General features: G+C 35.7%; 1 protein-coding gene across 3 annotated transcripts in view; it reads right to left on the minus strand.

Annotated features, from left to right (window-relative positions):
• The window catches only part of Svp (steroid receptor seven-up, isoforms B/C), a 278,507-nt gene that overhangs the window by 124,496 nt on the left and 141,048 nt on the right, over positions 1-12,963 (minus strand). For all 3 annotated transcript variants that reach the window (XM_072891408.1, XM_072891409.1, XM_072891410.1), the window contains one exon: positions 779-861. The gene's annotated coding sequence lies outside the window, so the exon portion shown is untranslated. The remainder of the gene's footprint in view (positions 1-778; positions 862-12,963) is intronic.

The following is a 12,963-nucleotide window of genomic DNA, read 5'->3' on the forward strand; positions in this document are numbered from 1 at the left end:
GGAAGCAAACTGTAAATTTATTTCCAATATGCAAATTTTAATTTCTTGCTAAAAATTAAAAATTGAATGTAATTCATGTCAAATATTCATTATATAACTATTGTTAATAACAGTACATTTGTTATTTCAAAAATATACTTTATATAAAAACTGTAATAACATAATTTAAAAAAAAATTATCTTAAAACAACCGTCTTCAAAATAAACAAAAACCCGATAAAATGGTTACTATTTATCTTCTGCAGTTTAACATGGTTTTGCACGTTTAATTAAATAATTAAAGATAAATAAAACACGAACAAACAGATATTATTTACAATGTGCAGCTACATATATCGAAGACGGCAAGATAGTCGATGTATAATAATAACGCGAGGCAAAAGGAATACGAGCCACTCTGACAGTACATAGTACGGTTGCGAGGCATGCCATACGTTAATTCTGGCGATAAAGCGCAATCTGTCTGATCGACGCGACGATCGCGCGTGATTATGATTGAGGATGATTAGCCGGAGAGAGAAGAGCGAGGTGAAAGAGAGAACGACGCGGAATCGTTGTTGCGTCAACGCAACCCGTCGAAAGCGCTCGCCATCTACGGACGTCATTAGTCTCGTTGACACCCCTCGGCAAATAATTATCGGCGCCTCTCACGGTAGCCTAGCCTCCTTTGACTCTCGCATTATATGCATCGAGCTATTATTTCATATCGGAAAATGATGCTAACTACTGTGACGTTTTTTTTAGAGTCAATATATGAAACAACTGTAAAAATACTCACAGAATTTGCATGGATGACACTTATCAGATGGAACGGCAGGATGACAAATAATAATTGGTACTTGGCTGTATAATGACTGGTATCTATATATAAAAAATAAAAGAAATAATTTAGATTAGTTTATAAAAAATAAAAGTTATACATTATACAATCTTTTATGCGTGTGAAGCGATAATGTAGGTATTAATATAAACTGTTATCATTGTTAATTTTAGCAGCAAAGTTTTTTATTTCGTCGTTCTAGAAAATTTATGAATATTATTTTCTTTACACAGATAAATCTTTTTAACTAAAAAAAGGTGCAAAATTGTCCGAGGAAATTATTAATAATTTTAATAATCTCTTCCTATAAAGTATATCAAGATGAAGAAGTCTTCCCGTGGAAGTTTATTGGTAGATTATATGTACGACGGCAAATTACATCTAGATAACATGGCATGGGTTGTCCATACGCATATTACTATATGGAAAATGTTCGCGTTACATGTTCCATAGTAATAAACTCATGATCTCGTTAACCAGATTAATGAGCACAGTCCGCGATTACGTTCTCGCTTGTACGCGCGGTCTTCGGCAAGAGAGTACTACCGGTACTAAAGTTCACAAAGACTTTCGAGCAAAGTCTGGCGAACAGCTCGCACGATAAATTCCATTACTCATTGTGGCCGATCGTTAGTAGATACATCGCATGGCCGTTCGCGCGAGCACGGTATTAAGGACGGCGGCCCTATTTGTGGAGAGGCGCGAAGAGCGCGGGTCCGGCCCGCTGTAATTTGCATCTCGATTCAATTCCGGCTGGCATACCTCAAGGAGAAAACTTGTCCATCATTAGGTGTCCGAACGTTACTCGTTAACGTCGGACGCTGATGAGCGTGCTGGTATCGATTGGGTCCCGCGAGAGTGAGAACGCGGCAGAGAGAGAAAGAGAGAAGGACCCGTGCGATAAAAGGTACGGCGCGCCATGTAAGATTGCGGCAGAGAAATATTAACGAACTACCAAGAGAGGCTGACAGTAATGCTCCTTTAGGATCGCGTACGGCCACGCATTAACGACAGGTGTTGCGATGCGACCTGACCCCATCCATGAAAATTTGGTTGTCGATCGATCGCGATCACGATCGTGCATGAGTTTCTGCCAAATAATCATAGTTTGCAAATCGTAGTTAAAAGAGAATTTCAAGTCAATGTAAAAGAGATATTGTCTAACAACTAAAATTTCCATATTATTCAACATTGCGATAAAATTTTAATCTTTGCTCAATTTTCCCTTCCTGTCTGAATTATATTGACATATTAATAATTTCAAGAAAATTTGAATTTTTTATTAAAAAATATCTTTATATATAATTAAACATAATCACATACGTAATAATTTACGTAAAATAGCATTTCACTACTTTGTATAAATTAATTTATAATAAATTTATTCATTCTCTCTTCTCTATTAAACATTGAAGCGCGTATAGCGATAGCTGCGTTAACGGTGAATTTAATGGACGTCATTAGAAAATATCTATGATTTCGCGATTATTACGCGTTTATGTGTGATTTATTATAGGTGAGAAATCATGAATAAGAGACCTATCGCCGCGTAAAGGATATCGATGTAGCATGCAATAAATAATTAGCGTAGCGCAGCCGGTATCGTAAAATAGTTCGACGCAGTTAATTAGGCAGCCGTGTAATTGATGAGGGGCGATCGTGTTCGAGCGCAAAAGCTTCTTGGCGTTTCGCTCTTCGATTTGCTGCTTCCTTTGACTGACGCGCTTGTCTGTTCGATTTTAACGGCTATTGAGGACGACATTCTTGACTGATTCAGTTTTCCTAGCGTTACCGTTATTTTTCTGCAAACAAACAACTTTAATAAATTGAATGTTTCAAATGAAAAATCATACGTATAGTACATTTTTCAAACAATTTAATAAAAATGCCATATCTTTTTCTAATTTTTTCTCCAATTTATTACGTTTAAGTTAATTTTATTAGGTAAAATTTAAAGTTATTCTCTATATTTTTAATTTCAAATTATAATACATTAAATATAATATAAAATATAAAACATTTTAGAAGGATATTGATAGTCTGAAACGTTTCGAGTTAACTAATCGCTCTATATAACAATAAATATATCCCCATTTAAAATTTAAAGAAAAATCCCCTTATTTCTGATATGTTTAAACGTGATTACCGTAAAAAAGATATTATATTATATTCGTTGCAGCGTCCATTACAAAGTCAATAAAACTCGTCGAAGCCTAAGAGACATTTCGTCGGTCAACCCTTCGTCGTTCGCCACAGTTGCCTCGTCCGAGTATCTTCGGCAGTATTTCATAATTAGTTAGACAATGGCGACAAAGACTCGTGACTGTAACAAAATCCCCTCCTATTATTCTTTCACCGCGCGGGAACGCAATACGCGCGCTAGTGTTTTTCTGCTCCATGAATCTTTTAGTCGAGCGCGCTCGACGACTCACCAAACCCGGCGGGGACGCTTCTCTCTGCACCCCTCGAAAAATGGTAAGCTGATTCAGTTGTTTACTGTCTACCTGTTCACCTGTGCGACTAGAAGAGATCTTGCACAAAAGCTAAATTAGATGCAAAGAGAAGCGATGAGCGTTAGCGCGTCGCACAAGAGGATGCGCATCTAAAAACAAGCGTAAGCACTTGTATCTTTTTTCGAGCACGTAACTCTCTCGTCATCTGAAGAGTCAAGATGATTTGATATAAAAGAAATACTATTTACACGAATTGCTATATTTACAATTAATTTTGATAATAAAATCGTAAACTAATAAAAACATTTCAGAAATTTTTTTGTAATTTTTTTGAATAAAATTAAGCGATAAAACTTTGAAACTTAAATTATTGTAAGAAACAAAATATCCGCAAAATAGTTTGCTAAACTTTGGAAATTTTATTTTTAGAATATAACTTTATTTAAAATGGTATGTGATTATGTTTAATTATATATAAAGATATTTTTTAATGAAAAATTCAAATTTTCTTGAAATTATTAATATGTCAATATAGTTCAGACAGTAAGGGAAAACTGAGCAAAGATTAAAATTTTATCGCAATGTTGAATAATATGGAAATTTTTGTTATTAGACAATATCTCTTTTACGTATAAAAGAAAATTCCTGAAACACTAAATATAATGATTATTTAATTCTCAGAAAGTTCGAGAAATAATACCTGCCGCTGTCATATTAGATAAAAAAATATTTAACATTAAATGTAATACACTTGCTTTAATGCGTGCATTTCGGCATAAGAGTTTGTGACATGATCAAGCGTTTAGGATAACGTAAGCAGTACTTCCCCGTCAACGAGAACAAGCGCGTACACAGGGAAGCTGGTAGCTGGTTTTCGGCGCAAGAGGTCATCGCGCGGTCGGCTCTTCCTTTGAGAGTGGCGAACGTTAATCAGTCGGCAGGACCGAGAGGAGAGAAGGAGCACGGCACCGGGAGATTAATTAAGCCGTAATTACTGGACAGCCTCTCTAGTTGCTAATGGGCAACCCGATATCCGTGAAAGGCTGCGTAACACCGCGTGAATAGACGGCCCGACCGCTGACCGTCAGCCTCGCCAATGATTATTGAGCCCGCTTCGATATATCAGCGAATATTCTGAAAAGCATCTGCGATCCTCTTTCTCCTCCTCCCCGTCTCTTCCCTCTCGCGGTTCCTCTCTCAATTGATCGCGCGCAGAGTTCTTAACTGAAAAAATTCTTCTTACATCCTCCAATGAAAGTCGATAATAATTTCGAAGAGTACAAATTGCGATGCAAGAAACGGATGTAATTTAAACAAAAACCGGTATGTTTTTTCGATACTGATTAACGCGTCAGTTGTGGGGCTTAAAAAAATATTACTTCATTTATCTTTAAAACTCTAGGATTGTACGTACATTATGTCTTCTGATCTATATTGTGTAAAATTAAAATTTTAGAAATGATCACATTATATTGTATGGAAGTACAAAACAATATTTCCATTTTAATAAAATTATTAGAAAATTGTCATACACTGTTGTTCTATTTAAAAATAATTTAAAAATGCGATAATAAATTATTGCAAAAATACTATTATATGATATTAAATATATTTTATATATATATTAGTTTTACATAATCTTATTAACAATCAAATCAATGTATTAAAGTCAGAATTTAATCAGAATAAAATCGAGAGATTCCTGCGAATAACCTCATGGTCGAGGGCAAAAACATGAGGGAGATCGATTATCCTTAAAGGAAAGGAGGGAGAACGAGGGCCCGTAGGCTAAGAGAAGGGACCGTGGGTCCCTGTAGCGGACAACGACAGCGGTGACGACGAGATTCCGAAAGGTAATTACTCTGTGCTATGTATAAACAATGGCGCCCGTGCCCCTTGTTGCTCGTGAGAAACAAAACCACGGTCAGTCCGTGCGCGCCAGGTGAGGCCCCAATGGGCTGTTCTGTGCATATACCTGTCCGCGGTAACTGATATGCCCGAAGGAAGGGGGAAGAGGAGGAAGATGAGACGACGGGGGCTGCCAGTTAGGCCGCGGAGATTATGCCTTTAACGTCTCGTGCAATGAATTACATAAGCATTAATCAGCAGGGTGGCCCGAGACCCGGCCAAAATCGCCCATAACCGAAACAATATGCCGGAGAAAAGAAAAACGGCTTGCTGGCTGGCAGTTTCCGCTCGAACGATCTCGTGGCTACTTTCTAGTGTGCGACTTGTATTTTCTTGATTTATGAAAATTGCGTAGCTAGAATTCCGACTTGTCGGTTATATTATTTATATAAAAATAATAATAAAATAAATATTAGCGAGACAATTTTATTTAAAATTATAAGTTATTAAAGTCGCTAGTATTTGATTATAAACAACGGGTTAATTAAAAACGACCTGACTAGCCAAAATTATTCAATTTATTTACACGACGTTTCGACCATATGGACAATTTTATTTCGCAACTTTTGCGCAATTTTATCATTTTAAAAGTGAAAAAGTTGAATCAATTAAAAATTAACATAGTTAATCTTATTTTGATTAATGTATGTATATTAGCATAAATTGTTAGTATTATAAAAAAAAATAATTAATTAGTTACTAAACCAAAAAGCGTGGCAAACTATTTTTATGACAACTATCAACATAATAATATTAAAACAATAATTTTAACACAAAATTTATTCGTACGTAGAAAGAAAAGAAACATTTCTTTCTTTCGTGCTATCCAGAAGTAGCCAGGCGAAATCGACGAGAATCCAATCCCGGATCAAGTGACGAAGCGGTACGCGATAATACGCCCTGGTACGGGGCCCATCTTTGCTTTCCCTTATTGCGCTCTCGTTTCTTTCCCGTTTGGCTGCATCTCCCGGCCGTTAAATATTCAAGGGAACCATTCCGCTGCTCTCTCACTGTAGCACGAGAGGCCTACGCCCCGGCTGGCAACAATGAAAACGGTTGCATACTAACCACCCACACGTTAATCGTCAATCCTGTTAACGTCGCCGACAGGGCGGGCGCCTCTCCCGTGCCGAGGGATCATCCCTTAATCCGTTCATTCGCATCTCTGCAGCCCCTGAGAGCCACCTACACCCACATGTACTACGAGCGAGTAGCTTCGAAGCTTGCACCCCAACATTCGTCGCATCCCTCTTGTGTTTTCTCACTCTCTTTCTCTCTTTCTCTCTGTTTCTCTTTTTCAGCTCCAATCTGCAGTTTTCTCCTTCCATCTCTGGTCTCTGGCTCTGTGGCCCCTCACCCCTGTTCTTCTTCGGTGTATAAGCACGTACGCGCAAACGCGTACCATGACATCGACAATTCGTATTATTTACGCAATCTCGCGTGTATACAGAAGCGCTCGAAAACACTTGTCGAATTCTTTGCTTCAATTCAAATTTAATTTTTCCAGACTAACGATGTTGATAGTTATCGAGTTTTAAGTGATTAAACAAATGTGAACAATTTTTAATACATTTTTGTAAATAAAATTGAGTATGAGCTCCTTAACAATAAATAAAGAGATAGTAAAAAGGCAATAGGTGCGAGGAGCTTTGATTAGCAATGTGGGTTAAATTCTCCAATTCTATTAATGTGTCAGAAAATTATATTGATAATTAGTTTATATAAAAAAACATCACTATTAGAATATGATCGAACAATTCAGATTAGTGACATCATGTATTCGTGTAATGAGCGTTAACTTTCATTCCGACAAAATAGCAACCGATCTAATTTTTATCTTATGTTTTAATTATAAACCGACGGCATGTTATTATTGTTTTGCGATTTGACTTTGCGATTATAAACATTTCAAGATTTTACTACATAGTAATTACGTTTATTTCATGCGTTGCGCTGAAGAGGATCCGAATACGGATCGAAACGTTCACGTATTTTATTTCAATATCAATTAAATAATTTACTAATGTACTAATTATCAATATAATTTTCTGACACATTAATAGAATTGGAGAATTTAACCCACATTGCTAATCAAAGCTAATCTTCTCGCTCCTATTGCCTTTTTACTATCTCTTTATTTTTGTAAATATTTAATAACTTTATATTAATTATGCTTTATTAATTAATGCTTTATTTTAATTTTTATTTGCGATTTATCGAGATATTATACTTTCTGAACAGAGTTTTAAGTATGCGTAAAAATTATTAGATGATTTATTAAACAAATTAGAGTGGAGAGATCCCGGTATAATACGGAATTTCATTTTTTTTTCAGTGTCTCAAGCGATTTAATTTGTTCTAATTTTTACGCATAGAACTTTTTGTAGAATTCTCAAGCGTTTAAAATCTAGCAAGAATATATAATATTTATAATCATGGAATATACTATCATATATATGTACATGCAACAAAAGCACGCAAAGTTTTTATTCAATAATATTATATATATAAACATTATATACAAGTATTACGTTTTACGAAGGAATCTTGCAATTATTCAAATATTTTTAAACACAAACAAATACATGTTCGTTAACAACTAATAGAATAATATAATATATAATTTATCATCTTTATAGTATGTACAGAAGGGGTCATTAAGGCCTTGACACATTAAACTTATGTAAATATCGGAATATATATATGTTTTTTTTTCATTTATGATGTAAATATAAAGTATATAAACGTATTGATATGTGCATAAATTTATTTTCAAATGCATTAATGATGCCTTTTGTACATAATTAATTTATTATAAACGAGCGGAGATGCGAGCGGAGATGCGAGCGGAGATGCGAGCGTCTGACTTATAATTACTACTTATGTCTGGCATCTCAGACTAATTTGTGTAATTAATATTCTTAAAATTTTAACGCCTAGAGCTCCTTGTAAAATGTATTGTAGAATTTTCAAGCAGTTAAAATCTGATAAGAAATACTAAAAAAAATCGTCAAAGAAAGACACCTCGTGAATGTCTCAATTTGTCCTGAGCTTTTTTTGTTAATCAAAACTATTTATTTAAGAATCAAGAACTCAAGCTGTTAAAATTAAATCCAGAACTCTCAATAATTAATGAGGCGCCAGTTTCCCGCACACGGCTGACTGTTTACAATATAAGAGAAAAATGACAAAAAACATAATTTTCGAAATAATACCTGGATCCCTGAATCCTAATAAAATTCATGAGGTTTCTCTGATTTTTCCAAATACAAACGAAATCTTTGAAAATTCCAAGTTTTCCATATTTTTCCAAAGACTAGACACTTTACAAACGTTTGTTCATTACACGATTCACTCCTTATGCGCCGATATCTGGTTTGTAATCAATCGCGACCGAAAGAACAATATGCGAACATTTCGGGCCGATTTTACAGGATTATCGGGATAACGATGTGAAATCAACGACATTGCATCGTGCATATGCTATCGATTTCCTACGCTAACAATAAGCGCATCACGTTGCCGCGAAGAATCGATTCCGAGTGCCGGTGAAGCTCGCAGGTGAAGCGAGACACCGGCTTGGAAAAAAAGGATCTCTTCATGCTGCAAACGGCCCGCGACGGGTCAGCCCGTGATGAAATGTGCACGCAAGTCATCCGGGCCCTGTGGACCGCGCGCGCGTTTTGACCCCCGGAATCCATTCAACGCGACCTCCGAGGAGACAAGGATCTAGAGGGAAAAAAAAAGAAGAGGGGAGAGAAAACGGGGACGCGCCTTAATAAACACGTCTTACAAGAATGCCGAAGTGCATAACCTGCACGAGCTAGAAACCGAGAGCAAGAATAGATACGCCCTTTCTCATTCTTCTTTCTATTCCGCATCTCTTTCTTTCTCTTTCGACTCTCCTTTCACCGAGTAACGCGGAACACAATGGATAAATGAGATTTTTTGCGAGCGATTGAGATCCGAGAGCAGGAAGAGGAGAGTGGCGGTCGGGGTATAGGAGAGAGGGAGGATGGCTCGGGGGGAGGGCATCATTGTCTCCCTGGGGAGAGACCGAGAGTGTACCGATGATAGGGTGCATCCCCCGGGAGCGAGGGCTCGAAGAAAGGGTTGACAGGGGAGGCGAAGCTTTTAATACTTGCGGTACCGTCCTGCCATTGTCGATAAAACGCATCGGCTGGATTACCATAAGTACGTCATGCCGAGAGAAAGAGAGAATGAGAAAAACAAGAGATCGCCTTTACGTTTATTAAAGAAATATCTGTCAGTCAATCCAACGATCACGCAAGATATCCAAATATATGATCTGTTCGTTCATTCATATATTTCAATGTAAAATTTTCATGCATTCTCGTTACAGAGATGAAAAGTTTCGCTGTAAATTGAAGCAAGAATAAAGAAAAAAAACTTGTCTTCATATAATTAATATCGAATTATACCGAAGGAAAATTAATACTTCTAATTAATCATAATAAAAAATTTTACGAAATTATTTTTATAATAATAACATAAATATTTCTCGCAAAAACTAGATATTTTTAAAATTTGAAGCTTTGCAGACTTTCAAATTTTTATACTATACATTAAAGTTTTCAATCTATGCACTTATAGTATTCCATTAATTTTAACTATCAATTCTTTTAATCGAAAAAAGAAGAAAATCAATCTTAAAATTTCTTTTCTCTAACACACGTCTTGATTGATATAGTATATTATCATAAAAAATTTTATCTGTTCTATTATGTAATGCTGTTATTCATTTAAACGCACCGCAAAACGAATAATTATAATAAGCTTCACAAATATTACTTTTCTACTTTCGATAATATAATCAGTATATATATTCGATCATATAATTAATATATTATCAAATTATACGATCAATGAGCTAAAATATATTGGGTGATATTTATTAATCGGAAATAATATGGCACCTAACCTGAAGAACAATATTTTTCTGTCCTATTTTATTAGATTTTGTGAGAAAATGTGAGTATATATGTATTATATATAATTATTATGTGTTCGTAATTAATAATCAACGCAACATTATGTATTTCGTGCAGGTTATAATAATAATTTTATTAGATAAGCGTCTAACGTTTCGAAGTGAATATCCCGACCCAGCTCGAGGAACAGATTTAAAAGGACCGTGATCCTTTGCGCAAGGAGACGAGAATCGAGCGGCCGGTTCTCCTCTTCTTTCTCTCTCCTTCTCTCTTTCTCTTTCAAGATCGCCAAGGATCGAATTCATTCGCTTGGGTCCGTGTGCACGGCTCGTACATCAACCTGTCATAATTAATAGGGCCTTTTTGTGCGCCCCGAGTCTACCCCTGGATCTTAACACTTTGTCTTATACGTGCGATGCAACGTACCATGCGGACGGGCTATTTATGCTATTATACTATCGTCCGTACAAAAGTCGCGGATGAACGGTGGGAATGGGGGAATTTACGACTGCTCGACGTTCATTTCCGTGTTGCAGCCACGCCGGAGTGCAGCATGCGTACGTTTGTACACTAGACGATGCTTCTCGATGGAACGAAAGATCCTCGCGGGCGAAATCGGAGCGGCCTTCCTTAATGACGAAAAAACGAATGTGTCGAAAATTGTATCGCAGTTTTTATGTAACTTCTTTTTTAAATAAAACCGAGATAAATTATACCGAAGTAATAATATATTTATGTACGTGTACAGAGAAGAGACTTAAATGTCATTAAATGTCATTTTTATCGTTTTGAGAATTATAAAGGTTAGTGAAAATGTCTAACTTATTTATCTCATTCAAGTACTATATATATATATATATATATATATCATAAATATACGGTATTCATCTTGTCATCAAGTAAATAATAATTTAATATAATTGATAAAAAACAATTTATATACGTACGTGTCTCGTAAAGAAAAAATAATATTATGTACAAGATTTACGTACGTTATTCGCGCCGTAAAGTTAAGTAATATTTTTTATTTTAATTTCAATTTCAAAGAAAAAAAAGTAAAAACAAAGATAATTTTTAAAAAGAAAAATTTTTATATAAAGCAGTGTAAATTACTCAATGCGGAAGATTAATAAATGATGAATAACGTATACAAGAATTTTCTTGCACAAGATATATTGTGACGTAACTGTATGCACGCGATTATGAATACGTAATTAATGCTATATGGAATTAAACATATAGCGACGATCGATCTTTCTCTCCTTCTGCGATAAAATTCGCGAAGTTGATACCGCAACGGCGAATTTAAATCTTAATTCTTGGATCTGTGTGTTAAAACAAACCGTGAAACCATACTATTATAAATGAAGGTTCCGTGCTTTCCCAGTTTCAAGTTTACAAATTGGCGAACTGCCGACACAACGACAATAACGACGAAGTCGACGATAGTGTAAGAGCCCTCGGTGCAAGATTTCGACACCAACGAGAGTCAGGCACGGCTAATTAGGGGAGCCCTCCATGTCATAGCGAGTAAATTAATTAGAACGCTGATTAATGTCGGGATATTAATCCGCGCCCTAGAATCATACAGCTTCGCGATTTACAAAAGAGAGAGAAGATTATTTTTATTTCCAAAGTGTTACAAAAACATCTGTAATTATCAATGTCAGACGTATTCAATAAACTGATGATGCACCTTGTTCGTTAAATGAGTAATTATTTTAGCTTTTACATCGCCAATCTCTTCTCCAAATTATTAAATTATGTAAATTGTACAATACCAATGTCTATAAAAATATTTGCAGCAACTATGTAATTTGTACAATTAACCTTGGATTCAGATTTCTCACTTATCTACGAAAGATCCACGTTGCGAAAGGAAATTGCAAATGGACACTTTGTGCGTTATACCGTCTACGTGCGTACATATACATTCGCATCTTCGGCTGTATCTTTCAAAAGTAACGTGGAAGGTGAGACTGCGCGTTTCTCGCGCGCTTTTCCCTCACGCCAGCCGCCTCTTTCTTCTACATCTTTCTTCTCTCGGCAATCGCCGCTGCTCGATGCAACGTACGCAGCGCGACCACTGACGGACGTACGGACATACCGCAATGCGAGGTACGCCGTGGCATAGTACGGTGTTACAGCATGCCATATGCCATATGGCTAATGGCTTCCGCGTTGCTAAGCGTCATTGATAGCACCAGCCGAACCTATAGTGCTGGATATCCATGCTTGCCCATCTTCGTAGAGCCGTGATAGCGTTTCTTGTTAAACGTACATCCCGGTTCCTCGACCAATAAGACCGAGTCTTATTTTGCGCGCAGATACTGACGATCAGATATTATCGCGGATACGTTTGCCACGTACGAGTCATCTCGAAACGCGTAATAATAGACGCGATACGTAATAGAAGATATAATGCAAAATAATATATATGTGATAATAATGATACACATAACCATATAAGATGATTAATAATTGTGTAATGCTGAAAGAGTTGTATTAGATAGCTTTCATATTATTAATCATTTTACACTCAAGTGTAATATATAAACTAGAAATGAAAAAAAAAAACTTAATATTGATATTATATTTGATTGAATTAATAGTAAATTTTTAAATAAAACTATATGTAGATATAAATGTTTATAGATTCCAAATATTATTACATCTTGGATATATGTTAGAAATATTTTTTGACACATTTAGTATCGCATTTAATAATAAATTTCTTGCAAATTTCTAAATATTAATCTTTCTCTATTAATAATTTCCTTTAATTGATTACAGAGTATCAATACTCTTCCAATAGTAAATGCCTTATAAA

This window comes from Anoplolepis gracilipes, chromosome 4 (assembly GCF_047496725.1).
Source record: "Anoplolepis gracilipes chromosome 4, ASM4749672v1, whole genome shotgun sequence".
NCBI classification, from domain to species: Eukaryota; Metazoa; Arthropoda; class Insecta; order Hymenoptera; family Formicidae; genus Anoplolepis; species Anoplolepis gracilipes.